This window comes from Muntiacus reevesi, chromosome 10 (assembly GCF_963930625.1).
Source record: "Muntiacus reevesi chromosome 10, mMunRee1.1, whole genome shotgun sequence".
NCBI lineage: Eukaryota > Metazoa > Chordata > Mammalia > Artiodactyla > Cervidae > Muntiacus > Muntiacus reevesi.
The window spans coordinates 50545016-50570929 of record NC_089258.1 but is presented as its reverse complement, the minus strand read 5'-3'; the positions used below and the strand labels follow the sequence as shown (position 1 = coordinate 50570929).

At 37.3% G+C, this 25914-nt stretch overlaps 1 protein-coding gene across 4 annotated transcripts in view; it reads right to left on the bottom strand.

Moving 5' to 3' along the window:
* NEIL3 (nei like DNA glycosylase 3) overlaps nt 1–25914 on the bottom strand; it is a 347249-nt gene that overhangs the window by 184257 nt on the left and 137078 nt on the right. For all 4 annotated transcript variants that reach the window (XM_065946470.1, XM_065946469.1, XM_065946472.1 and 1 more), the window contains one exon: nt 15340–15420. The gene's annotated coding sequence lies outside the window, so the exon portion shown is untranslated. The remainder of the gene's footprint in view (nt 1–15339; nt 15421–25914) is intronic.

Below are 25914 nucleotides of genomic sequence, written 5' to 3'. Positions count from 1 at the left end.
TAGTTTTCTTTTTTTGTGGCATCTTTGTCTGGTTTTGGAATTAGGGTGATGGTGGCCTCATAGAATGAGTTTGGAAGTTTACCTTCTTCTGCAATTTTCTGGAAGAGTTTGAGTAAGATAGGTGTTAGCTCTTCTCTAAATTTTTGGTAGAATTCAGCTGTGAAGCCATCTGGTCCTGGGCTTTTGTTTGCTGGAAGATTTCTGATTACAGTTTCGATTTCCTTGCTTGTGATGACTCTGTTAAGATCTTCTATTTCTTCCTGGTTCAGTTTTGGAAAGTTATACTTTTCTAAGAATTTGTCCATTTCATCCAAGTTGTCCATTTTATTGGCATAGAGCTGCTGGTAGTAGTCTCTTATGATCCTTTGGATTTCAGTGTTGTCTGTTGTGATCTCACCCTGTTCATAGCATTACAGGCACACATCAAGAAACAAGAAAAAAGCCAAATAAATAACCTAACTCTACACCTAAAGCAATTAGAGAAGGAAGAAATGAAGAACCCCAGGGTTAGCAGAAGGAAAGAAATCTTAAAAATTAGGGCAGAAATAAATGCGAAAGAAACTAAAGAGACCATAGCAAAAATCAACAAAGCTAAAAGCTGGTTTTTTGAAAAAATAAACAAAATTGACAAACCATTAGCAAGACTCATTAAGAAACAAAGAGAGAAGAACCAAATTAACAAAATAAGAAATGAAAAGGGTAGATTCATCACTGTTGATACTGTGGTTCTTTCACTTTTCCTGGCCCAGAATAATCCATATTATAAATATGGCACAGACATTGACCATTCTATTGTGGTTTTACTTCTGGTTTAGGGCAATTATGAGTAATTTTTCTATAAACATATTTGTATGTTCCTGGTGTAATATGTCTATATAGAGAAGCAGAACTGCTTTGACATTCAGTTTGCTCTTGTTCAATTTAAATAGGTAAATACTAAGTATTTTGCTATTCAATTGTACCAATTTACATCCCCCTAAAACCGTTGAGATGGGGTTTGATCCCTGATTTGGGAAATGCCCTAGAGAAGGAAGTGGCAACCCACTCCAGTATTCTTGCCTGGAGAAACCCATGGACAGATGAGCCTGGCGGGCTACAGTCCATGGAGTCTCAAGCATTGGACACGACTTAGCAACTAAACCACCACCACCACCAGAAGTCACTGAATGGTTCTTCTGTTCCACATCATCTACAGAATTTTATATTTCACACTAATTTTTTTCCAAACTGATGGGCATAGAAAGCTATCTGGTTGAAATTTGCACTTCTCTGACTCCTTATATAAGGTTCCACATTTTTCAAATACTCTCCTACTGGTTGTTTTTCTTATTGATTCATAGAGTTTAAAATGAATATATTTATCAGTTATATATTTTCCAAATACATTTGCATAATTTATGTTTTATTTTTTCACTTTATGGTATCATTTAATGAACATAAGTTCTTAATGTTACTGTAGTCAAATTCTTTCCTTTATGGTTTGTACTTTTTATATCTTATTTAAGAAATCACTTCCTACTTACCAGTAAGATTATAAAATAATTTTCTTCTAGAAAATATTTTGCAGACTTTGCCTTTTACATTTAGGCCTTTAATCTACTTAAAGTTAAATTTGTCATTTTTATTTGCTTTTCATGTTATCCAAATGCCCCCACAAGAATTTATTGTCTCATGTCTACCATGCCTGCTCAGTAATATATCAAATGCATGCATACCTGTGTGATCTACTTCTCAGCTTTTCATCCTGTTTTATTCCTCTTCTACCTCAGCAAAATGCCAGACCATTTATTTACTATAGACTCATAATAAATTTTTATATCTGCTTGGGCAAATATCCTCATCTTAATATTTGCTTTCATTGATTTCTTTGATATTCTTGGATCTTTCACAAGATTTCACAAAAATTTAAGAATAAGGTTGTTAAGTATCCCAAGGAAAATTCTATTGCAATTTTGATTGGCTTACATTGTATCAAAAATTCAATTTGGAGAGAAATGTTATCTTTATATAGTCTTCAATCCAAAATGAGGTATTTTTCAATTTATCTAGGACATCTCCAATTTCTTTCAATAAAATTTTGTAATTATTTCATTGGTGGTTATACACACTATTTTGTTTTTGATACTTTTGCAAACATCTGTTCGAAAATGTTATTTTAAAATGTTATGGTTCTATTCAATTTTATTGATATATTTGATTTATTTTTCTATATTGATTTTATTCAGCATAAATAAAATTTACTTGCTAAACTTTTGCTAAGCTAAATATACAGGATATAATTTCTATATTTATTTGGAGGTTCTGGGCTTCCCTAGTGTCTCAGATAGTAAAGAAACTGCCTGTAGTGCAGGCAATCAGGGTTCAATCCCTGGGTCAGGAAGATCCCCTGGAGAAGAAAATGGCTACTTGCTCCAGAATTCTTGCCTGGAGAATTTCATGGACAGAGAAGCCTGGTGAGCTACTTCCATGGAGTCACAAAGAGTCAGACATGACTGAGTGGCTTATATTATATTCATTCAAAATGAATATAACCATGCCATGAAGATGATGGAAGATGAAATTTGCTTTCACATTATTTCTTCATATTGCTCTACTCTAGGGGATAGATTCTGAAGTGTAATGTGTGAATAGAATTGGAGGTAGGGGTCATCCTTGTCTTGTTTCCGATTTTTAAAGAAGTATTTCAATGTTTCACAATGAAATAAGGTGTCTACTATATAAGGGTTCTTGTAGATACTTTTTATTAAACTAAAAAGGTTCTTTCTATTGCTAGTTTTGAAACATTAAACAAATCATGATTTGATATTTGATTTTATAAAATTCTATTTTTTAATTTAATGCAATAATAATATATATGCTTTAAAAAATCTGTGTGACAAAGCACATACATTTATCTTCTAAAATTACAGGATGTTTGTTTCTATGTTCATGAGATGAGATCAATCTATAGTTTTCCTTCTCCATTTATCCATGTGAAATTCTCTATCAAAGTTACACTTGCCTTATAAAGTGAGGTGAAGACTGATCTTCATTGTTTGTTCTTTGGAAGTTTGTGAAGCATCATGATTATGTCTTTCTCATTTGTTAGAATTCACTAAATAAGTTGCTATGCCTGTTGAAAAGATGATCAACGTTGCTAATCATCAGGGAAATGCAAATCAGAATCACAATGAGATGGCTCCTCACAATGTCAGAATGGCTGTCACCAAAAAGACCAGCAACAACAAATGTGGGTGTTGGTGGGAATATAAATTGGCACAGCCATGATGGAAAACAGCAAGGTGTTCCTCAAAAAAACTAAAAACAGAACTACCTTATGATCCAGCAATTTCACTCCTAAGTGAAATTTTCACTCCAAAGAAAATGAAAACACTAATTCAGAAAGGTAAAATATCAATACATGTAGGCCAGCGTTCACAGCAGCATTATTTACAATAGCTGAAATATGGAAGCCAGCTAAGTGTCCATCAACAGATGAATAGATAAGGAAGATGTGATACCTATGCACAATGCAAATACTACTCAGCCCTAAAAAAAGGAATGAAGTATTGTCATTTGCAACAACATGGATGGAGGTGGACAGTATTATGCTTAGTGAGAGAAGTCAGAGAAAGACAAATACTATATGGTATCACTTATATGTGCAATCTAAGAAAAAAAAAAAGAATGAATATAACAAAACATAAACAGGCTTACAGATAGAACAAATTAGTGATTACTGGTAAGGAGACAGCATGAGAAGGGGGAAAATGGAATAAGGGATTAGATAGTATGGCCTGTTATGTATAAAATGAATAAGATACAAATAAGATATATTGTACAACACAGGGGATAGAGCCAATATTTTAAAATAACTTTAAATGGACTGTAACCTATATAAATATTAAATCACTATTTTGTAAATCTGAAACTAACATAATATTGTGAGTCAATTATACTTCAATTAAAAAGGAAAGCTGTTTGTGCCTGGAGCTTTAATTGTATGAAGATTGTAAATTACTGTTTCAAATTCCTTGATGATGTAAAAATAGCTTCTTCTTTTTAATAAGTTATATAATTTAAGAAGTCTGTCCATTTCATTGAAATTTTCAATATTATCGACAAAAAGCCATTTCATCATATCCTTTTATCATCTATGTAATGTCTGTATCACCAATAGTTGTGTCCTCATTTCTTCAGGTCATTTGTGCCTTCTCTCATTTTTAAATTAATGAGTCAAGCCAGAGTTTTGTCAACTTAACTTTTCAAAGAATCAACTTTTGCTCTGTATCTTTCCTAATATATATTTATTTTCTATGTCATTAGTTTTTCTCATATTTATTATTTCCTTGTTTCTTCTTTATTTGAGCTTGTTCTGCTTTTGTTCTCATAATGCCTTTAGATGGTAATTGGCTAATTAGCTTTCAGCCTTCCTTCTACTCTAATATAAACATTTTGGAAATGAATTTGTGTGTTCTGCTTTATCTGTATTCCACAAGTTTTTATGTATTTCATCTTTGTTGCTGTTGTTATCATTTCTAAATTCATTCATAATTTTTTCTTGATTCATATTTTCTTTAGAAATATATCTCTTAATTACCAAATATTTAGAACTTTCCTAGGGATAATATTTGGTATTGATGTCTACATTATTTGTATTGTGAGAAAGTATATTAATTCTTCATAATTTTATGAACCTTATCTTATATCTCATTTGAAACATATCTAGAGGGACTTAATGTTTCATCACTTGGTCAGCTTTTGTTAACATTCTACATAGGCTTAAAAAGAATGCATATATGTGAGTTGTTCAATTGTTGCATGCAATAGCTGTAAGTTTTTTAATTCCTTTATTTTTTTGATCTTTACTGTTTTATTCTATCTCCATGCTTTTCTCATTTTAATTATTATGATTGTTTCCCTCTGGAATGTACTAGATTGGCTATCTAGGATTGGCTAGACATTGGAGTAGTTTAACCCCTACACACAAAATTTTCTTTTCTATTATCTTTTTTCCTTCTTTTATTTCCTTAAAAGCACTGGAAAATGTGCCCTCTTGAGATCAAGTATTGGATATGCCTGTGTCCTAATCAGAGATGGTTAGGGTCCCAAAGACAATTCTAGGTCTTAAAAAGTAATAGTCTCTTTTGTTCCAGGATGGTGGTAGTTTTGACAATAAAATATCCTTAAAAATTTGATTGACTTCTTAAGTATTTGATTATAGACAGTTTTATGCTTCAAAAAGAATAGTCAATTATTTCCTGGACATAAATTTGTTAAGACTGACCACAGTCCTTTGTTCTCTTGCCCCCATGTCTTCTCTTGCTCTGAGTCTATCTCTTTCTCTTTATTTCATTGTTCCTTCTTTGGTTCAACTGGGCTTCCGTGAGAGTCCACATGTGAATTCTCTGTTCCTTGATCTGTTTTACCCTGCTGAGAACATCTGCTGGCTACCAAACCAGTAGAGGGACTTTTACTCTGAACACCATAAGCAATTAATTCTAAGATGGATATTTTATGATGGGCCTTATCCTTACCACTAAAAAAACAGATGAAATCTAATTTAGAGGGTTGTCACTGTTGCTGTTGTTTAGTTGCTCAGTTGTGTCCAACTCTTTGTGACTCCTTGGGTGACTCCTCTGTCCATGGGATTTCCCAGGCAAGAATACTGGAGTGAGTTGCCATTTCCTTTTCCAGGGATCTTCCCAACCCAAGGACTGAACCTGCATCTCCTGCATTGGCAGGTGGATTCTCTATTGCTGAGCCACTAGGGAAACCAATTTAGAGGGTAACATAAAACAAAATAATGGTCTATGATATTTTTCATAATTCAAAGTAGCAAATACAAAAGTTCAATGAACAATTAACAGATCACCAAATGCTTAGCCATTTACTTATAATTTCCTTTCCAATAAAATTTCATTTTAAAAGATTTTACTATTTTTTAAATATTTTACTATTTTTTAAATATTTTACTATTTTTTTTAAATTGGAGTATTGAGAAACAATGTAGTTGCAACCATCACAAAATTTTGAAGCACTTTTAATTTTTATGGAAGAAATCCTATGAAATTTATTTGGTTAAAATTCACTTGAGATGACTTAGATATGTATTAAAAATATTATGAAACAATGTTTTATTTGCTGTGTATCGGAGCGAATGCTCTGTCACTCTAATTACTGATATTTTGATTTACTTGATAGGATTCTAAAGGACATCACCTTCTGTGGAAAAAAGCCAAATAATACTTCAGTGCTGTTCTCTTCTAGGCAATCTGAAATGAGACCGTACTTGATTTTCCTCAGGCATTTCCAAGGTGAAAGTAATGAGCAAAGTGTCCGAATAACACTAAGATGAGGATTTTTCTCTGCCCTTGGTGTGCGTGCTCAGTTACTAAGTCATGTCTGACTCTTTGCGACCCATGGACTGTAGCCCACCAGGCTCTTCTGTCCATGGAATTTTCTAGGCAAGAATACTGGAGCAGGTTGTCATTTCCTGCTCTAGGGAAACTGCCCAACCCAGGGATGACCCGTGTCTCTTTCATTTCCTGTAGTGGCAGGCGGATTCTTCACCACTAAGCCAGTGGGGAAGCCCCTCTGCCCTTTAACGTAATGCTTTTATCTTTGGTTGTACTTGGGCTATGGAAGTTATAATGAAATCTGCTAACATAATGTGTACAAATGATGGGTTAAAGGCTTATCATATGAGACTAAAATTCCTTCAACAAATCAGCTAGATTTTATACCATACTGCAGAATTTTAATATTCAGAAAACAGAAAAAGACAAATAGTTATGTATATGAGGCAGAAATGTTTTTGCTCAGCTTGAGGAATTCCACGTAGGAAAGTTAGTTCCATGTAGCTAGGAGTTTATTTCCTGATTCATCCTTGGGCTCACTGGATGTGGTAATTACAGGTACATTTTCTGGGCTTAAAACTTCCAGCAATTTTCCACACTCTTGCTAAGAATCATTAATAGACTAGTACGCACATGATGAGAGAGTGGTATGGCAGGAAGAAGTTGAACATAGCCAGACTCAGACTAGACACCTGCTTTAGCTGTGGAAACAAGAACAACCAAACCAATTTCTAGGCTAAAATCACCATTTCCTAAAATACCATATTAGTGACATTAAATAGACATTTAAAAAGAAAATAACATTTTTGCTATTAAACTGTTTATGGAATAATTTGGGCTGTGCATTCTCATAAACATCAATTTCACATCTGGCTGAGGAAGCTTGAGTTCCAGCAAAAAAAAAAAAAAATGTTCCTCCAATTTGGCAGAACTTTCTTTAGAAGACCCAAGGAAAATGAACTAAATAAACATTTAGAAGCTGAGCTGAATCAACTTTTCATCATCTTGTTTCTGGTGATGTGCATGAAGCAAATGTTCATGGTCATTTACTTGTGAAGGAAGAGATTTTCCTTTTATTTACCTTCATGTAGAAATAATTTAGAGGAACATGTAAAAAAATTTCAATCACAGCATCATAAGCCCATTCTTTTTCTCCCACTTAAATTTATTTTAATCTCTTCTTAAAAGCAGAGATTGAGAATTATTAATACAGCAAAGCAGGATATTGAGTGAGAATTTTTTCCCTTATGTATACATACATGCATGTGTGTTTCTCCTGTAACAGAACCCAGGATCTTTTCTCAGTTACATACTTCAAGTGATTTTGGGATTCATTAATAGAAACATTTGCACTAAATATAAAGGTGCTGACCTTCTATGAGACCACATCATTAGTCTCAAAAGTCTTTCTAGCTCCTGGGATGACTTTTGCTCTATATAACATCACTGATAAAAACTGTCTTTCAGTGGACAGCATGTATAATTCTCTGATGTCCAGGTAGCACCAAAGTTTTCCCATATTATTATAGGTGTCTATTATAGTAATGGGCAACAGACTACACACTAACCATTGTTTTATTTTTTGTAAAATTGGAAATGAAAACCTCAGCAGTTGTCAGTTCAACATTTAACGCCAGAGAGTTTACATTTCTATGACATCTAAGTCTATTCTAACTTTTCACTCCTTGGTTGTATATTCCAACAAAACCAATTTTTTCGTTGCTCTCCATAAGATGTAGAGTTATTAATGTTGAAGACTTTCCTGTAGTTTATTTTGAAGCAAAACAAGCTAATTAAATCTGTTTCATCGACTTAATGTTGACAGAAAGTGCTGGAAAAGGCCACAGCTGACTGTGTTGATTTATTTTTAAACTTTAGCAAGTGGTTGCTTTGTGTTCCAAATAGATATCTGGGAGGAAAATGAACTCATTCCGCTCATTTATAAAATTCTTGGGCTTGAGGTGAAATTATCTGAGACAAATTAATAGGTCCCTTCACGGATGTTGTTCTTCATTTCCCTAAAGAAAAACATTGAACATTCCAGAATTGTTAGAAATCTTAAAAATAACATCAGTGAGTTCAAGGCTGTTGGCTCATTCCCTTTACATGTTTAATTTATTTTTTTGGATTTCATGATCATGGACTATCCCCTAGACCAGCGAGCCATCTCAGAAGGGTGCCTACTGCCCAAGTTTAACAACAACAACAGGTTTGACAGATAAGCACAGGTTGATCATGGCGGAGTTACATCACTGTTTTCAAGCCTTTAAGTGTGTCCGTTATGCTATGGACTATATGCTAGTGTTGGGAGAAGAAAAAAAGATAAAATCCTAGTCATTGATAAGCAAACTCTAGTTGATTTATTCCGTCTCATGCATCATGATGCAGAGACAGGCCTCACTGAATGCCAAATAAGTAAAGCAGGTAGCGATGACTTCAAGCAGGATCTGTGGCAGCCATCCACACGTCCAGACAGTAGGAACAGAACGGGAAGAGTCTGGGGAAGAAGATACGAGAGAGGACGTGGTGGGGAGGAGGGGGCAAGGGGCAGGGCTGTGAAGGCTAGAAAGGAAATAATACATTTTGGAAGATCCTGGCCGGAGAGCCGGAATGAGGCACCGAGGGCATGGAGGAAGGCTGTGCTTGGTAAGATCTGAGGCGTTCCACGAATCGGACATGGCAGAAGGTGGAGAATGCCGTTTATGAAAATTGTCATTTGATTCTGACGGAACTGAAGAGACATGTAAGCCTTCTGCATAGCCACTGTGATGCTTGGAACAGTTGTGAGGGAACGCAGAAGAGCCTGCAAGGTGGGTTACCAAGCGACTGCTCACAGTTACATCAGAACATGCTCCTCTGTGACCAGAAATCCCCCAACACTTTGCATTTCAACTGAACTTAAGCGTGAGTTCCTACAAGCTGGACACAGCTGGTCCCCACCTGTCTTCACTCCCGTGTCTTGCTCTGTGCCCTTGTCATCACGCTGCAGTTCCATCGCCCTCCTCCCATCTCCAGACAGGCCGACCTCAGTCTTCCCTTTCATCCTCTGCCCTCGTTTCTCTGGCCAGGAAGACCCTCCTCCATGTTTGAACTCATTCCATCATCCAGTGTTCCTCTCAACTTGACCTCTGTTCAGAGACTTTCCATGACTCGATTATCTAATTTTGTTTGACGACCTCCCCTCTGCCAACAAGCCACTCTCTGCACACCACCCTGTGTGCACTTGTGAAGACCTAAGATTTTATATTCATTTACTTGTTTACTTTTAGTCCACTGCCTCCTGATAGATTGAAAGCTCCATAAGAAATGGAGACTGCATCTGTCTTTGTTCACTGCTTTATACTTAGCACCTAGGAGAGTGCCTGGAAGACCTCCTGTAGGTATGGGTTAAGTGAATGAATGAATTGGAAGGGTGAGATTATAACTCAAGGCTGAAAGGTCTGTGAGTGTTAGGTAACGCAGCACCTAAATACATAGTCTGAGTACTGGAGCTTCTCACAGCCCACACTTTCGGTGTCCACATGCTGACAATATACTATGTGATGATCCAGATTCTGTGATCTAACTTCATAGTCAGACGTGAACAATAGCCTTACTGTTCACAACCCCTTCAAGAGAAAATGGGATGAATTTGGAAGGCAGAGGAGCCTGGCGGGCTATAGTCCACGGGGTTGCAAAAAGTCGGACACGACTGAATGACTAACACATACACACAAGCACACACACACACACACACCTTTTGTTACAGAAGTCAATGCCATGGAAATGTATCTTATACTTGATTCAAACTATAAAATTAATACTCTAGTTGTAACTTGTTTGGAGGTTCTAGCAGGGGAGCGCAGCTACTTGTATACCCTTGACCGAAGACCGGTCCTCCTCTATCGGGGATGGTCATCCTCTTCGACCGAGCACGCAGCTTCAGGAGGGACGCACATGGAGCGGTGAGGGAGGAAGGGGACACCCGCCTAGCCAGCCAGATCAGCCGAATCAATCCTGGCGATCAATGGGGTGACAGATGTCGCAACCAGATCGCCCTCACATCCTAGTTGTAACTTGTGAATGGGAAACTTTAGAAAATTTTCTGGTTTCTTATATTGGTTATAATCTTTGTCTTCTAATAACACCCTGTTTTATGTTTTAAATATTAATGATACCACACTGGGACTATTTCATGAAACATTTTGCAAAATATTTGAAATAGTACTTAGAGTTCTCCCAAACCATCAGCCTCCCCACATAAGATAATCAGAAAACAAAATAAAACCAAAATAAACTTGATAATGCTGACTGAAATTATGTAAACTCAAACCCCATATACTCCCTCAAACTCTTTTTAGGTACATGGAGCCATTAAGACCAATTAAAAATCAACTATGAACTAATGAAGGTTTAGCTTTTCAAAAATTTAATGAAAGTATTTATAAACTTATTTTCAAATATTCTAAGTTAGATAATAAACTGTCTTAACAGACATTCCTGGCTCTTTATAACCTGGGTAACTAAATGTTTATAAAAACAAAGAAAGCTTTTGAATATAATGAAGGAAGGTAAGTTTTGGAGAAAATTGTGTAACATTTTAAAGAAATTGGAGGACATTAAAATCACAACTTTCATTGAATTATGTTTGTGTGCAACGCCAACACGTTTCTTTATAAAGACAGGCATCTAGTCTTCTACTCTACATACTAACACAGCTCACTGAGCATGTTTTATTGTTAGCAGATGAGTCTCAGATTGCCAGTGATAACTGATTCTACCAAACTTTCCATAACAGAATTACTACAGTCCAGATTAGCGGTTTGCAAACTGTATGATAAAATCCCTTAAAAACCCTTAAAAGGTAGTGCAGAAATTGATCCAAAATCTAAAGTGAGATAGTCTGACTTTTTGTGAGATTTCCAGGCAGCAGAGCAGGAAAAATAGGAGAGTTGTTTATTTTGAGTGAATAACCTCTGGAAACTCTCTAATAATAGCTTGTGGGCAACTGAATGAACAGAGAATGTTGCTGCTGCCACAAATGCCAACTCGAATAAGACGTGACACAGTTGGATTCCACCATCCTTTTAGATTTCAACCGCAGAAAGGCCACCCACACTCACAAGCCAGATAGAAAGGGAAGAAAAATCCCAGAAATTCTTACTTAAAAAAAAGAAAAAAAGCTACATCTGACACTCTGGCTTTGTCTCCTGGTCTTACAATCCTTACCAAGAGTGTTCAGTTCAACCTGCCGGGTCTTTCTTGGGCTGTGGGACTAAAGGCAAGGAATGGGTGTCTGGTGCAGGGTCAAAGGGCAGAGCTCTGCAGCAGTTATGGGCAGTGGTTTCAGTCACAAAGCAGCAGATTTGGTCGGTGTTAGGAATCTGCCGTGTGCATGAGGCAGCCTTCCATGCCACAGAATGGCACCGGTGCTCTCAGGAGGGGCCCTTCCGGGAGTGAAGGATGCTGGGTAACGACCTCTGCGTGTCCTGTGGGCAGCGGCCGCAGACGGCCAGCTGCCTTCGTCCAGTCCTGCAGAGGAGAGCGTCAGCCAGCGCCTCCCACGTGTGTCTCCAGGCATCCAGGGAGTCAGGGAAGTCCCCGGGGTGAAGAACCCGGAGGGTCTGGAGCTTCTGTCATGCACTGAGGTGTTTGCGGCCAGTTGAGTTTTGTCATGACTTCCATTGACCATCAGCTCTCGACGGGAAAGGCTCAGGCCTCTCAGCAGTGTATTTCAGCTATTTACTGGTAAATAATTCTGCAAAGGAGAGTCTGATCTGTGTAAAGCAAGGGGAACACCACAGGTTTTCGACAATGTTTTCCCTTTTTCCACCATTGGGAGCACAACCTTCCTCAGGATGTTTTACCATGTCAGTGACTGGCACTGAAGTGTCAGCCCATCTGTCATGGCACATTTGTCCTCAGGATTCTAGGTGGCCTGAACTTTAAAATAATTTTTGCAAGAGACCTGAAGTAATTCTATGCAAGATACACTCAAGGAGAGACTTCAAATAGGACAGTGTAGTTTTGAACATCCTTCAAAACTCTACTGGCAAAATATATACAATTCAGAATTTTATTTAAAATGATTTCTTGCCTGACAGCACGTAGAACGTTCCAGTGAATCCAAAGAAGGTTGGGAAGAAGGAAAATGCTTATATTGTGTTATGCACACCATTCCCACTCTTTATGATGACTAGCCCAGTTTTGTCATCAAATTCCATACATCCAAATAAGACACCGGAAACCGCAGGGTGCCACCAATGCTTCACCAGCTCCTCAGTCTCACCCCAAACTGCTGCTCTGGGTCATGAAGCAGTAACTGCCCAGAAGATCATTAGTTCAAAACCAACCATACCAAGGCTGGAAAATATGGCGCAGAGAGAGAGAGAGAGGATATAAGCTCGGAAATCCTGAAAGAAACAGTTCTGCCGAAGGGATATACAGATTTGCACAGCCTGCCACCTGCACTTGGGCCCCAGGCTGAACTGGAGATAAGACCGCCAGAAAGTCTAAACTATTGCATCTCTCCTTCCCAACACGGATGTACAGTATTTGCTGTGGACAAGGCTAAACATGCCCCAGAGCTAATGCACTCTCTAAAAATGAGCAAATACCCGAAACACCTTGTCCTCCAATTGAGACGATTCTAAGTCACAGAACCTATAGCCTCCTGGAAGACCACAGAGGGCCTGCGCTCCAGTTATGGTACCAACATAAGCAATCTTCCTTCTTAGCATCACTTCCTCACTCCCTTACTGATGTTTCTAAAAATCAGCTTCCAAATAAATTACTTGCAATTAAATTTTATCTTTGAGACTTCTGAGAGAAACCAACCTAAGTTACCAAGCACAGGTCCTGATCGTACACATATCACCATTCCATATGATGATTCCTGACATTCACCAAAGCAAGTTTGCAGTTAACTTGTAATCCTTTTTTGGGAGCAGAGAGATTTTTATTATATTCATTCTTACTGTCAAAAGGATCACAATTTTAATTATAAATATTTTTTAGTAGATTTTGCTGTTGTCTGCACAAGTAATCAATAAAATAATATCCTTCCATGGTTAAAGTGCATTTTCCATAGTAGCAAAGGTAATGAGTAAATGCTACACAGAGGTAGGAGAATTTTGTTTAGTTAGGAAGATAATCAATCTGACCTATCTTAAAGGACATAGAGTTTTAGAGATCCAAAGGAAAAAAATCGAGCAAGTCTTTAAATATAGCTTTGAGTTTGCACTTGCAAAGGAAAAGCTAAAAAACCTTTGTATATATAGAACTCCTGTATACATAAATCATAATTCCTTTATATAGTTTTATGAGATTAATTTCGTAGTACAGGAGTTGTGGATATTTCAAAAACTACTGATTATCAAAGCAATTATAAAAATATTTTCCAATTTGCTAAATAATTTCCAATCATCCTAAATTCCAAATAGGCATCTTATTATATAGGAAACAACCCTCTAAAAATAGTCAATGCATTTTTTAAAAAGTAAAGGATATTTCTGTATTAAAAGAATCCTGTCATAAAATTTAGCAGCCAGACAAACCTCTGGCAGGGTTGACCATAGAATGGCACGGTGGGGAAATTGAACTGACACCACAAATATGTTTGAATATTGTTTTGTTCCAATATTATGTAAATGCTACAAATCTAAAACAGAAAGTTTATGTAAAAGATGCCAAGTGGATCTCTGTGCATGCTTCATTCCTTGTTACTTAGGAAATGATGTGCTTTCTGCTTAATGATGCTGAAAATCACTCCAAGGACACAGAGCCAAATATGCAGAGGACCCATTGCCTGGTGTAATTTGCAAACCATCAGTTATTTCTGTCATAGGCATGAACTTTGTTTAAAGCGCGAGCAGCACAGTATGAGTGGTGGAGTAACGCTTAAAAATTGTAACACGAGATTCAGAGGGCAAGCAGCTTTTTAACAAAGTCCAGTTGGTAAGATCAGTGAAACAAGCACCACTTAGATAGTAAGCACAACAGTAAGTCTTTGATGTAGAGATAACAGGGCAATTTAGATCTGTAAACAAGCCAGTGATATTTTCAGTCTGTGTGCTGGAGGCCTTTCAGTACCGTCTAAAACAGACTACAAGAACTAGCTGGCCAACCAATAAATACAGTTGTAAGTTAGGGGTGTTTTTTCAAATTTAATCTTACGTTCATTTTATGAATGTTAATATAATCTTTAAGTTACATTTAGGAAAATCATTTTTTTTGAAATTTTTAATTGAAGGATAATTGCTTTACAGAATTTTGTGCTTTTCTGTCATACATCAACAAGAATCAGCCACAGGTACACCCATGTCCCCTCCTTCCAGTTTAGAGTAGCAAAGCTGATTTGACATGATAGCCATATTCATAATCAATATATATAAAGACTAAGTCAGAAATCACTCAGATGTTCAGATTGTTTTTTTTTAAGGAGTATTTTTTTTTCCTTTTTCTCTCCAGAAAGATGCAAAACTAAATATTACCCAATATTTGTTTGGTAATCTAAGAAAATTCCAATGGCTTAGCTATCACTATGTTGATTTTTATAACAAAATTTATGCAAGTAAGTTTATTGATGGTGCTTCAAATTTATTGATGGCTTGGTAGCAATGTATTAATTTTGCGGTCAGCTGTCTATTAAGAAGACAGAAATAGCTTTTTTTTTTTTTTTTTGCAAACCGTAGAATATTAAGTTTAATCTTTGTGATGATTTCATTTCTGGTATGAATATAGTAAATTTGACCACCTACTGTGGTAAAGTCAATATATTTCTCTTTGGGGGAAATAAGAGAGGGAAAAGACAAGGCATAAGCAAGATGTGTCGAATTTTCAAAGATCTGAAGGAAAGAAAATACTCCTAGAGAAAGATAGGAAACTGACTGAGCATATAAATTTTAGATTTTTCATGCTTAAGTCACTATTACAGTTATCATGTTATTCTACTTACACCTTTCTTGTTTCCATTATTCACACCTTGTATATTATGGCCTAAGTAATTTACGTATTTACTTACCAATTAGGATGTTGTCAAAATCTCAAACTGTTTTCTGAGGGAAATATTGACCTTGGCTTCAGGTACTCACTTTGACAAATTCTGTAGGGAATTAAAAAGTAATCTGTTCAGATACAAGTCAATTTGTCTTCTTAAATTAAAATATATATATATGAACTCAAGTCTTTTAAAATCTTACCACTTTTCAAGTTCCATACCAAGGGCAATAAATCTGTCCTTAATTAAAGCCATTAAAAAGAACTCTGTAGTAGGCACTTGCTAGAAAAATATATCCTGAAATTTGCTGCTGCCTAAGTCTTAATAGAAGTTTGATAATACTCATAGAATACCAGTTGCAGAGTATATAAAATATCTTATAGGGTATTTCACAAATATTAAATTGATCCCTGGAGGAAACTGATTCACTTGAGAACCAAATAGACTACTACCTTGACTCAACCTGTAATCAGTTTTTACTGGAGAGTCTCACCTTGACATAATGACATAAAGAATGACTACATGTGATCATGAGGCTGTGTCTGAGGACGCTGCTATACAACATAACTTTGGTTGTTTGAGGATCCACAGGAGAAATTTCTCTTAAGATGTGGTGTCACAAGTAACTATTTTCTTCTAAGAGAAAAAAGTCTCACAAAAAAGTGCTCGATCTTATATACAATACTCTTTTTTGTGCTATGTAGTAGCTCAGGGCCAGATCTGAATCCTGTCTCTATACATGTATAAATTAATTTTACCTCTTACATTATCAGATTTTCTATTCAAATATTACTTGTAACATGATAATACCTATTTGTCTTCCCTGACAATATTTATTTTTGTAAACCACTTTTAATTAGACTTTTAATTTTTCTTATGGGTTACTGGGAACTCTTTAAGGGTATTAACTGTTACATGTTAGGGGGTGATATGATAATGTTATAATTCTATTTTTTATCTTAAAAATTTTTTTAATAAAAAAAATTTTTTTAGGTGTCCTGTGCTGCATGTGGGATCCTAGTTCCCCGATCAGGGATGGAAATGATGTCCCCCACATTGGAAATGCAAAGTCTTAACCACTAGACCGCCAGGGAAGTCCAATTATGTTAGAATTTTAGACCAATTACTGTTAGTCCATGGGGTCACAAAGAATCGGACACGACTGAGTGACTGAACTGAACTGAACTGTTGGGACAACAAGAGAAATAGGTTAGGGATAAAGGTACTAGAGAAAAGAAGACTGAAGAGAAAATGATAAAATCCAGTGAATTAGAAAATGAATTCAGAGAGCAAGTGCGGGTAGACAGAGAGAGGAGAAGACAGAAGTTAGAAATGTTCATGGGATAGCAATCAAATAAATGGTTTGGTTGCCAGTTGGATGTGTTTATTCAAGATAAAGGAAATGAAGGAAGGTAACTCTAGTGTCTGCCTTGGAAAATCTAGTAGCTGGCAGATCAGGGACATGGGGTCAGTGTGGGAAGAGCATTTGGAGCTTGAGATGGTCTGGAACAAGCCAGTAAATACATTCCTTGGGAAGATGGATATGCAGAATGGGAATGGGAAGAGGCATCCTGGAGATACAGAGTCACCATCCTATGATTAAGAATCAAAGTTATGATAGTGGATGAGGTTGTCCAGGGAGACCAAGTAGAATTAGAATTAGTGGAGGACTGTTCCAGTGTTCTTGCCTGGAGAATCCCAGGGACGGGGGAGCTGGTGGGCTGCCGTCTATGGGGTCGCACAGAGTCGGACACGACTGAAGCGACTTAGCAGCAGCAGCAGTGTTTTGGGAGAAATTGATATTTAAGGGATTGACAGACAGAAATGACTTCATGATACAACTTAAAAAATAAAAAGACCAAAGAAGGAAAGTCTAGACAAAATCAAGTTTCAAGAAGAAAAGGGCTCTTAAAAATATCACCCAGTAGACAAAAGTTCAAGTAGGAGGAAAGGTGAATGGGGTCTATTTGATGATTAGAAGATGGGCATAACTTGGAGCACAGTGGTTCCATGGATTGATGACAAAAAAAGACTGATTACACGCATGTGAAGATAAATTAGGTACTCAGTGCATTTACTTACAAACTGCTTGAAGACAATTACAAAACTAGACCGAGATCAACATAAAAAAGAAAACTTTTGACCACTATAACATGAAATTGATACAAAATTCTCCTAATAAGGTATGATTTAAGATCCTTTAAAAGTACAATCTTAAGGTACCTATTACTCAAATACTGCATACTGTGGGCCAAAGGAGAAACATCATAACCACTTTAGTTTCAAGAAGACATTAATGTCACTAAGTTTCCCTCGTAAAAATTCTGAGTAAATCTGAATGAACTTAGATTTGAAGGAAAATTCCTTAACACCAAAAGAATAATTCAATCCCAAAGTCTGATAATTCAATATCATATTTAATAGCAAATATTACCTGGTTTTATAATATTAAACCACTGAAGTAAAGTAATACATATTAACAGAAAGAAAGCTGAATATAATTCCACTTTCTGGAAATACAACTATTTTCTCAAATAAAGAAGACTGAGTGTTTACTTTCCATAGAGGCTTCATTTGGTTACCATTTGATATTGGTGTAGATAGTTCTGTTCATGTTTTTCTGGCCAGTGTTGAAAGACTTAATATCATCTCTTCTATCATCATGCCATTTTCAAGACTCTTTTTCACAAAGAACTTACTTTAATCATTTAACATGTAAATGTTAACTATCTTGGAGAAACTCTCATACTGTAATTTACTTTCATATTACTGAAAACTTTAGGGCCATATTTTGTAATATCTTTTCAGGCAAGCAATATGTGTATGTGTCAAGGAATGGGGCTACCACGTAATTTTAATTTCTGAAATAAAGTTGTCATGCAGAACATCCCTTTCCAATACTGTTCTCATTTCCTTGGTTTTAGCCATATAAGAAAACACCTAAAATTGCCCTTTCCTGGTTAGCTACTATTTCAGTGCACTGCAAATCTATTTAGAGATAATTTTTTTGAGTTCTTCTCCCACTTCCTTATATAAAGTTTTTCTAATCTCCAGGAGCACACAGTACATAACAAATGACTCTATGAAGTCAGGATATTTTTAACTTAATTTTATTAATTAAGGCCAATATATAATTTGTAGAACAGAAGATAGGATCGATCAGACTGTTATTAATAGCAAACTAATGTATTTAAACTTTGTTTACTGATGGAGAAAGTAAAATACATATACACTGTGGTGAGGGGGGTCATTCTGGAAATGCAGACTTGGGTGTTGCCAGGACGTCACCATGAAATCTGAAAGGTATTTGTTTTGAATTCTGTCACAGTCAATTTAAAGGCCAGATAGAAGGGAGATTTTTGACACAATACTCTTTGCCCTTTGTACAGTATATGTTTCTGAAGACTTTAATACAGCAGAACGTGAGAAAGATACAAGAAATGTGTCTTCTTGGCCCCGAGGTCTAGGAATGTTTTAACAAATGCATACACTTTAATTAGTTAAGAGTTTTCTCACTTTCTCAGTCTTAATATTTTTCTCTTTGTAAGCTGCTCGGAAGAGTCAAGACATGAGGAATTTTGCAAGACTACTGAGACAGGAAGCCAGGTATTCCTGCTGCCTGGATGGCGTGAGAGACATCACTGAGCCGCATCCGGGGTACACCTACTGAGAGTCTGTGGTCTGGGCGTGCAAATGCTGGTGTCTGGCTGTATCAGCTGCTAGACGCCTGACTTTGAGCAAGTTGCTGTAACTTCCTCATCCATAGTATCTATGGATGAAACATAGTATCTATGTTTCAGTATTGCTGTGAAATTTGATTTATATATGCATGCTCAGCCGCTTCAGTCATATCTCTTTTTTTGCAACCCTATGGACTGTAGCTCGCCTGGCTCCTGTGTCCATGGGATTCTGCAGGCAGGAATACTGGAGTGAGTTCCATTTCCTTCTCCAGGGAATCTTCCCAAACGAGAGATCAAATGTGTGTCTCCTGAGTCTCCTGCATGCAGGTGGATTCTTATCCACTGAGCCACCTGGGAAGCTCCTTGAAACATATATAGTAATCTACATATCACATATATAAAATTAATTGATATATATATATATATATATGATTAATGTATATGTGTGTGTGTATACACACAGACACACATATATATAGCTTTAAATATAGCCTTATAGCCTTATAATTGTTGTTGTTCAGTCACTAAGTTGTGTCCAACTCTTTGCGACCCCATGGACTGCAGCACGCCAGGCTTCCCTATGCTTCTCTATCTCCTGGAGTTTGCTCAGATTAATGTTCATTGAGTTGGTGATGCTATCTAACCATTTCATCCTCTGTTGTCCCCTTCTCCCCTGCCATCGGTCTTTCCTAGCATCAGGGTCTTTTCCAATGAGTCAGTTCTTTGCATCAGGTAGCCAAATATAGGAGCTTCAACCTCAGCATCAGTCCTCCCAATGAATATTCAGGGTTGATCTCCTTTAGGAAGACTGATTGAATATCCTTGCAGTACAATGGACTCAAGAGTCTTCTCCAGCATCACAATGTGTAAACATCAATTCTTCAGTGCTTAGCCTTCTTTATGGCCTTATAATAAGCATGAACAAATTATTTGTTCTAAATGGTGTTGATTCAGTCTAACTTCAGATGGAAACTTCAGTTAGTGATGGGAAAAAAAGAGTGAGTAAAATTTCTGGTGATCTAATAAGATAACTTGAATGGTCTAGTGGTTTTCCCCACTTTCTTCAAAGTCTGAAATTGGCAATAATGAATTAATGATCTGAGCCACAGTCAGCTCCCAGTCTTGTTTTTGCTGACTGCATAGAGCTTCTTCATCTTTGGCTGCAAAAAATATAATCAACCTGATTTCAGTGTTGACCATCTGATGTCCATGTGTAGACTCTTCTCTTGTGTTGTTGGAAGAGGGTGTTTGCTATGACCAGTGCATTCTCTTGGCAAAACTTTATTCGCCTTTGCCCTGCTTCATTCTGTACTCCAAGGCCAAATTTGCCTGTTACTCCAGGTGTTTCCTGACTTCCTACTTTTGCATTCCGGTCCCCGATGATGAAAAGGACATCTTTTTTGGGTGTTAGATCTAGAAGGTCTTGTAGGTCCACAGAACCATTCAACTTCAGCTTCTTCAGCATTAATGGTTGGGGCATAGACTTGGATTACTGTGATATTGAATGGTTTGCCTTAGAAATGAACAGAGATCATTCTGTCTTTAAGAGTGCATCCAAGTACTGCATTTCAGACTCTTTTGTTGACTATGATGGCTACTCCATTTCTTCTAACGGATTCTTGCTCATGGTAGTAGATATAATGGTCATCTGAATTAAATTCACCCATTGCAGTCCATTTTACTTCACTGATTCCTAAAATGTCGATGTTCACTCTTGCCATCTCCTGTTTGACCACTTCCAATTTGCCTTGATTCATGGACCCAACATTCCAGGTTCCTATGCAACATTGCTCTTTAGAGCATCAGACTTTGCTTCCATCACCAGTCACATCCACAACTGGATGTTGTTTTTGCTTTGGCTCCGTCTCTTCGATCTTTCTGGAGTTATTTCTCCACTCATCTCCAGTAGCATATTGGGCACCTACCGACCTGGGAAATTCATCTTTCAGGGTGCTTTTGCCTTTTTATACTGTTCAAAGGATTCTCAAGGCAAGAATACTGACGTGGTTTGCCATTCCCTTCTCCAGGGGACCACATTCTGTCAGAACTCTCCACCATGACTCGTCTGTCTTGGGTGGCCCCACATGGCATGGCTCATAGTTTCATTAAGTTAGACAATGCTGTGGTCCATATGATCAGGTTGGTTAGTTTTCTGTGACTGTGGATTTCACTCTGTCTGCCCTCTGATGGAGAAGGATAAGAGGCTTATGGAAGCCTCCTGGTGGGAGCTTCCTAATGGAAGCTTTCTAATGGGAGAGACTGACTGAGGGGGAAACTGGGTCTTGTTCCGATGGGTGGGGACATGCTCAGTAAATCCTTAATCCAGTTTTCTGTTGATGGGTGGAGCTGTGTTCCCTTCCTGTTATTTACCTGGGGCCCAACTATAGTGGAGGTAATGAAGATGATGGTGACCTCCTTCAGAAGGTCCTATGCATGTACCGCTACACTCAGTGCCCCAACCCTGCAGCAGCCACCATCGACACACGCTTCCACCAGAGACTCCTGGGTACTCTCAGGAAAGTCTGGGTCAGTCTCTCGAGGGGTCACTGCTCCTTTCTCCTGGGTCCTGGTGCACAGAACGTTCTGTTTGTGCCTGCCAAGAGTCTATTTCCCAGTCCTGGGTAAGTTCTGGCAGCTCTATAGTGGGGTAAATGGCGACCTCCTCCAAGAGGGCTTATGCTGTACCCAGGTCTGCTGCACCCGGAGCCCCTGCCTCTGCGGCAGTCCACTGCTGACCCACACTTCTACAGGAGATGCACACACGCAGTTCTGTCTCGTCTCTATGGGGAATTATATAGTGGAATTATACAGGATTACACAGTGGAAGTGACAAATAGATTCAAGGGATTAGATCTGATAGAGTGTCTGAAGAACTAGGGACAGAGGTTCATGACATTGTACAAGAGACAGGAATCAAGACCATCTCCAAGAAAAAGAAATGCAAAAAGGCAAAATGGTTGTCTGAGGGGGCCTTACAAATAGCTGTGATACGAAAAGAAGTGAAAAGCAAAGGAGAAAAGGGAAAATATACCCATTTGAATGCAGAGTACCAAAGAACAGTAAGGAGAGATAAGAAAGCCTTCCTCAGGGATCAGTGCAAAGAAATAGAGGAAAACAGTAGAATGGGAAAAACTAGAGATCTCTTCAAGAAAATTAGAGATACCAAGGGAATATTTCATGCAAATATGGGCACAATAAAGGACAGAAATGGTATGGACCTAGCAGAAGCAGAAGACATTAAGAAGAGGTGGCAAGAATACACAGAAGAACTATACAAAAAGGATCTTCATGACCCAGATAAACAAGATGATGTGATCACTCACCTAGAGCCAGACATCCTGGAACATGAAGTCAAGTGGGCCTTAGAAAGCATCACTGCAAACAAGGGTATTGGAAATGATGGAATTCCAGTGGAGCTATTTCAAATCCTAGAAGATGATGCTGTGAAAGTGCTGCACTCAATATGCCAACAAATTTTGAAAACTCAGCAGTGTCCACAGGACTGGAAAAGGTCAGTTTTAGTTCCAATCCCAAAGAAAGGCAATGTCAAAGAATGCTCAAACTACCACACATTTGCACTCATTTCACATGCTAGTAAAGTTATGCTCAAAATTCTACAAGTCAGGCTTCAACAGTACGTGAACTGTGAACTTCCAGACATTCAAGCTGGATTTAGAAAAGGCAGAGGAACCAGAGACAAATTTCCAATATCCTTTAGATCATCAAAAAAAGCAATAGAGTTCCAGAAAAACATTTATTTCTGCCTTACTGACTACACCAAAGCCTGTGACTGTGTGGATCACAACAAACTGTGGAAAATTCTTCAAGAGACAGGAATATCAGACCACCTGACCTGCCTCTTGAGAAATGTGTAGGCAGGTCAGGAAGTAACAGTTAGAACTAGACATGGAACAACAGACTGGTTCCAAATAGGGAAAGGAGTACGTCAAGGCTGTATATTGTCAACCTGCTTATTTAACTTCTATGCAGAGTACATCATGAGATATGCTGGACTGGATGAAGCACAAGCTGGAATCAAGTTTGCCAGGAGAAATATCAATAACCTCAGATATGCAGATGATACCACCCTTATGGCAGAAACTGAAGAAAAACTAAACAGCCTTCTGATGAAAGTGAAAGAGGAGAGTGAAAAGTTGGCTTAAAACTCAACATTCAGAAAAACTAAGATCATGGCATCTGGTCCCATTACTTCATGGCAAATAGATGGGGAAACAACGGAAACAGAGATAGACTTTATTTTGGGGGGCTCCCAAATCACTGCAGATGGTGACTGCAGTCATGAAATTAAAAGAAGCTTACTCCTTAGAAGAAAAGTTATGACCAACCTAGACAGCATATTAAAAAGCAGAGACATTACTTTGCCATCAAAGGTCTGTTTAGTCAAAGCTATGGTATTTCCAGTAGTCATGTATGGATGTGAGAGTTGGACTATAAAGAAAGCTGAGCACCAAAGGATTGATGCTTTTGAACTGTGGTGTTGGAGAAGACTCTTGAGAGTCCCTTGGACTGCAAGGAGATCCACCCAGTCCATCCTAAAGGAAATCAGTCCTGATTATTCATTTGAAGGACTGATGCTTAAGCTGAAACTCCAATGCTTTGGCCACCTGATGCAAAGAACTGACTCATTTGAAAAGATCCTGATGCTGGGAAAGGTTGAAGGCAGGAAGAGCAGGGGATGACAGAGGATGAGATGGTTGGATGGCATCACCGACTCAATGGGCATGAGTTTGAGTAAACTCCGGGAACTGGTGTTAGACAAGGAGGCCTGGCATGGTGTAGTCCTTGTGGTCGATAGGAGTCGGACACAACTGAGCGACTGAACTGAACTGAATAAGATAATCAGTTCTTTGCCAGCTTCCCCAAGCATTGATTCCTTCATTACTATCCCACAGTATCTTGCTCACAAAGGGCTTGTGATGCTGGGCATTTTCTTCAGTTTTGTGTGTTTACAAATGATTTATGTATATTGATAGTTACATGACCACTTGGATGGACATGAAATCTTAGCACTGCATTCTTTTCTAGAGTTCCTCAAAATGTTTGTCTTCTGTGTTCTTTCTTTGTAAGTTACTCTCAAAATAATACCAATATGACTTTATGTCCCTTTGAAGTGATTTCATGGATGTCTTGAAGCCTAAAGGATATTTATTTCTGCTACTTATTTTAAAATCTATTAATTTTACTAAGATTAGTTTTGGAATTAATGCTTCTAAGTGAATTTTTTCCAAGTGCATATCTTGCTCTTTTAGCATACACACTCTTTATTTCTGAGAAATTATCTTAGCCTATAGGTTTAAAAGAATCTCCTCACTCTAAAAGGCCTATTAAGCCCCTTTGTAGTAAATTTCTCTCCCCATTTCCAGACACAGAAAACAATTTCACTACATATCTGACATTTCTAGAATTTTTTATAAATTACATGACAAATTACATGATATTTTGTATTTGATTTCTCTCATTTAACATAAATATTTTTGAGATTTATTGATTATAGATAATAAAAGAGTGAAAGAAAATGGGCAATATAATTTCAAGAAATGTTAAAGGCTACAAAGAAAACAAGACAAGTCAAAAATTAGAGTATGTCTTTCTCACTGTACGAAAAGATCAAGGGTTTCTTCGAGTTGAAGATCTGGGGAAACTCTTCTGAGGAAGTGGCATTCAAGTGGAGACATAAATGTCAAGTAGAGAGTGGAGGACAGAATATTCCAGACACAAGTAACAATAAGCACAAAGATCAAAAGTCAAGGGAAAAAAATAGTAGTATATAAAAATAACTGCATTTTCCAAAACAAAAATACTTACAGAGAAGAGAGGCACTATTTTACATTATGCAAATCTTATTTGGCTAAAATTGAAGAAAGCTGAATTCTTATAACTGTTTCCATATTCAATTTTTATATCTGTTTCCATATTTTCCATATTCATAATTTCACACTTCAAATAGTCTGTGAAAAACTCCCCAGAGTTTAAGAGAGTGAAAACATTTAAGAAAGAGAATGAAAAAGTTTAAGAAAGAGAGTGAAAAAGCTAAATAATATCCTTATATTTTTATGAATATAGTTTTGATTTTACAGAAGCCTATAGAAATCTCATGGACAGCCAAAGACTCCCAGGGCCATTTGTCAGAACCATTGAACCAAACTGTATTGAATAGTCATAGTGTTAGATGTGCTTCTTGTGAATTACCTCATGCAAACACGAAGATGGGAAAAGTGTCTGAGAATGGCCAGAGGTCTTTGCAAGAGCTGAGCTCAGAAAGTACGCTCCCGAAGTCCACCCTGGCCACTGCCCCATTTCACTCTTCCTATTTAGATACAAATTTTAAGCAAAAGTTTTCCCTACTTGGTATTTTTACCTTTCACTTCCTACATATCTGAGTACACTGTAGTGTGAAGTGTGCATTTCACCACCACAAACACTAAAAGACATATAAAATGAATTTAATGCTAAATTTTATGCTAAGTGTAACACCTCTGAGCTTCACAGGCAAGGTTTTACTCATTTTTTGAGTTAATCACTTAAAATGTGTATTGTTTAAGCAAATACTTTATATCTCTGTGATAACACAGTAAGTGAGGTCACAATTTCCACAATGTAAAATATGGGGACATGGTACAATGCGGTTAAGTGAAATACTTTTAGTTTGTGTGAACTATGACCAACACCAAAACTAATGATAGTAACATGCAAATGTGTATGACTTACATGAGAAAGAAGCATTAATACTATAAAAATTAGAAGTGGAAAAACACCTGAAGAGGTTTCAATGATGATAATCTATTTTTTATCCCAACATGATATCAGAACTCAACACATCACTGATAGTTGTTTTTTTTTTTTTAACACTTGTAGGCTCTGGCTCATTGCATTCCTAACCAAAAGGTTTATAACGAAT